Source organism: Eleginops maclovinus, chromosome 12, assembly GCF_036324505.1.
Source record: "Eleginops maclovinus isolate JMC-PN-2008 ecotype Puerto Natales chromosome 12, JC_Emac_rtc_rv5, whole genome shotgun sequence".
NCBI lineage: Eukaryota > Metazoa > Chordata > Actinopteri > Perciformes > Eleginopidae > Eleginops > Eleginops maclovinus.
In genome coordinates this window covers 28,334,109-28,337,608 of record NC_086360.1, presented here as the reverse complement: position 1 = coordinate 28,337,608, position 3,500 = coordinate 28,334,109, and the positions used below count along the sequence as shown (strand labels likewise).

The 3,500-nt window shown below is 42.0% G+C and overlaps 6 non-coding genes across 6 annotated transcripts; all 6 read right to left on the bottom strand.

Moving 5' to 3' along the window:
* Positions 1-540: 540 nt before the first annotated feature.
* Positions 541-613, bottom strand: trnat-ugu (transfer RNA threonine (anticodon UGU)). The gene has a single exon. It is a non-coding gene; the product is annotated as a tRNA-Thr (tRNA).
* Positions 614-1,010: 397 nt separating this feature from the next.
* Positions 1,011-1,083, bottom strand: trnat-cgu (transfer RNA threonine (anticodon CGU)). Its single transcript has one exon. It is a non-coding gene; the product is annotated as a tRNA-Thr (tRNA).
* Positions 1,084-1,410: 327 nt separating this feature from the next.
* On the bottom strand, positions 1,411-1,483 carry trnat-cgu (transfer RNA threonine (anticodon CGU)). The gene has a single exon. It is a non-coding gene; the product is annotated as a tRNA-Thr (tRNA).
* Positions 1,484-1,771: 288 nt separating this feature from the next.
* trnat-cgu (transfer RNA threonine (anticodon CGU)) lies at positions 1,772-1,844 on the bottom strand. The gene has a single exon. It is a non-coding gene; the product is annotated as a tRNA-Thr (tRNA).
* A 457-nt stretch (positions 1,845-2,301) lies between these two features.
* On the bottom strand, positions 2,302-2,374 carry trnat-cgu (transfer RNA threonine (anticodon CGU)). Its single transcript has one exon. It is a non-coding gene; the product is annotated as a tRNA-Thr (tRNA).
* A 270-nt stretch (positions 2,375-2,644) lies between these two features.
* trnat-cgu (transfer RNA threonine (anticodon CGU)) lies at positions 2,645-2,717 on the bottom strand. The gene has a single exon. It is a non-coding gene; the product is annotated as a tRNA-Thr (tRNA).
* Positions 2,718-3,500: the final 783 nt, after the last annotated feature.

The following is a 3,500-nucleotide window of genomic DNA, read 5'->3' as shown; positions in this document are numbered from 1 at the left end:
GTATGTAGAGTCTCTACTTTAAAGAGTCCTCTCCTGCTGATGTTCAGGTGTATATCAGTATGTAGCGTCTCTACTTTAAAGAGTCCTCTCCTGCTGATGTTCAGGTGTATATCAGTATGTAGTGTCTCTACTTTAAAGAGTCCTCTCCTGCTCATATTCAGACGTACATCAGAAACTCCATCTGGAGGGAACACAGGGATTTTAGCCTTTTTTTTGGACCATTTACATGCACTAAAACCAATGAAACACACAGCAGGAAAGGGAATTCCACAAAAAGCAGAATAAGGCCTCATTAAGCAACATTTTATTTTAATACCGTGTGGGATTAGAAAAAGACAAATGGAAGAAATTGGAGTTACTAAAGTGTGAATAAATCTCTTGCAGGTGTGTGTGATGCGTCACGTGTTTCAGAGGATGCTTGTGTGTGCAACGGGAAAAGGAAGACCAGCATTCACACAACAATACACCCTCTGACCATCAGCGGGGGAAATTTGGCTTTTGCTATTTCCTTCTGCATCAATACCCACTGATAAAGGGACTAGGCTCTGCTGGGATTTGAACCCAGGATCTCCTGTTTACAAGACAGGTGCTTTGACCACTAAGCCACAGAGCCTGATTTGGCCATCCAGTGCCATTGAAAGCGTCAGTTAGTTCAAGAGTTCTCACTTTACTTAATACTTTACTTCCAAGTATTCTTCAGTTTTACAGACATAGAGGTTGCTGCTGAGCTTCAATCAACAAATGAGCGTCCTTTAAGCTACGTCTCAGATACGGGCGTGGATAAGGTGGATTAAAAGGCACTGCAGACGTTAAAATCAGGGCATCTCAGGCGTATGAATCCATTATGGGAATCATTTCCCGCAAACACATTGTGTTATAAAGGAATAGTAAATGCAATAACATCAACTCTGAATTTCAGAATGAGTCTCACAGAGTTGTCCAAGAATGTGCATCACTTAATCCCACATTCTGGTCCTTTTGAATAAAGACAGATACTGGTGCCCTGTATGAGGCACTGCTGGGAGTTGAACCCAGGATCTCCTGTTTACGAGACAGGCGCCTTAACCACTTAGCCACAGCGCCTCTTTTGCTTGGTTTTCTTGTCTTAAAAAAGACATCATATCTTGGGCTGGAATCCAAGAACCCCCGAATGGAAAAAGGGAATATCTCTCATTAGTTGGATAGTTCAAGAACCATCCTCAAGTGACCGATAGAGCAGCGGCCATCTTTGTAACTTCTAAACTGTCTTGATGAAAGACATGGCTTCATGCAAGGGTCTGGAATAAACACAGACTCCATCTTAGTGAGCGTTTATGTATTATGAATCCTCTTCATCCTATGAAGGGACGATATGAAACAGTCCAATTTGGTTCCTACTTTGCTAAATCCTATAATATCAATGTGCTTTTAAGGCGCTGCTGGGAGTTGAACCCAGGATCTCCTGTTTACGAGACAGGCGCTTTGACCACTTAGCCACAGCGCCTCATTTCATTGGTTTTCTTAAAACAGATCAGGATCCACATCCAGAAGTGTCATAGGAGAAGTTAGTTGGATAGTTCAGGAGCGAGGCTGAATTTACGAATAGAGAAATTGCAATGTAACTTCAAAGTCGTCACTTTTTTCTGACATGGAAGTTGTCTCTCTGCTTTAATTAATGGCTCAGTGTCCTGTCAGAAGCGACTGGCTGATACAGGTGTAGAGGGTAAAGGCATTGTACTCTATAATGTGAGACAGTACCTTTGCTAAATCCTATAATAACAATGTACTTTTAAGGCACTGCTGGGAGTTGAACCCAGGATCTCCTGTTTACGAGACAGGCGCTTTGACCCCTAAGCCACAGCACCTTATTTTCTACATTTTTCCTTGCCATTCAACAGCATTGCCTCTCTTGTAAAACACATGTTCAGTAAAGACTGCAGCATACTGATGGAAGCAGCGGGGGGTCTCTCGTTTTAGGCATTTTACCACTTAGACACAGCGCCACATTAGCTTGTCTTGTCTCTCTTTGTAGCCTAAATCCATTTCATAGGAACTCAGAATGAAACAGAAGTACCATGGAAGAAGTTAGTTGGATAGTTCAAGAACCATCCTCAAGTGACCGATAGAGCAGCGGCCATCTTTGTTACTTCTAAGCTGTCTTGATGAAAGACATGGCTTCATGCAAGGGTCTGGAATAAACACAGACTCCATCTTAGTGAGTGTTTATGTATTATGAATCCTCTTCATCCTATGAAGGGACGATATGAAACAGTCCAATTTGGTTCATACTTTGTTAAATCCTATAATATCAATGTGCTTTTAAGGCGCTGCTGGGAGTTGAACCCAGGATCTCCTGTTTACGAGACAGGCGCTTTGACCACTTAGCCACAGCGCCTCTTTAGCTTGCCTTTCTTGTCTTAAAACAGCGCCGTGTTCATGTCCAGCCAGTGTAATTGAAAGAGTTAGTTGGTTAATTGAAGTGCCAGCCTCAAGTGACAAATGGAACATCTGCAGTCTAACCTCAAACTCTTCGTCTTCTTGAGACATGGAAGTTGTTGTTCTGCTTTAATTAATTACTCAGTGTCCCGTCAGGAGCGACTGGCTGAAACAGATCTGGAGGTAAAAGGCATTATAGTTTATGATGAGAGATAGTCCCTTTCCTATCAGGCGCTGCTGGGAGTTGAACACAGGATCTCCTGTTTACGAGACAGGCGCGTTGACCACTTAGCCACAGCGCCCAGTTTATTGGTTTTCTTGTCTCTGCCATCTACTGTATGTAACTTCCAAATTGTCTTCATCGTTATAAGACATGGCATTTAGAAGAGGTTGAATTCATACATAAAGGGTCATCAATGTGAAGGGGCATTAACTCTACAAGTATCTCAAACAAGTCCCCAAACAGTTGTGTTAAAACAGGCATGAGATCTTGGGCTCAACTCCAAGCAGCCCCGAATGGAAAGAGGGAATATCTCTCATTACAGACTAATGGATTTCATATAAACTCCTAATGATTTCAGAATGAAGGCACACCGATTCGCTATTTAATTAGAAGAGTGTGCGTCCACTTAATCCTACACACTGGTCTGTAAAAATGTACATTTGTATTCTTAAACCAGAGCTGTATTCATATCCAGCCAGTGCCATTAAAGAAGTGAAAGGCAGCCTGAACTGAGCACTAGAGCGGCTCCCATCTTTGTAACTTCCAGATTGTCTTCGTCATAATAATACATGGCGTTTAGAAGAGGTGGAATTCACATGTAAATAATTTGATCTAGTTTCTGGAATTGAAGCCAAGTCTTTAAACGGTATATCTTTGTACAGAGGCACTGCTGGGAGTTGAACCCAGGATCTCCTGTTTACGAGACAGGCGCTTTGAGACATGGCTAACTTCGTGGGTCTGGCATCAAAACAGAGACGTTATTTAATGAAAATGTTCAACTTAATCTTATTAAAGGAGGATAATAAAGTCCAATTTGGGTCCTACTTTACTAAATGCTATACACCCTAGAATAACCACATAT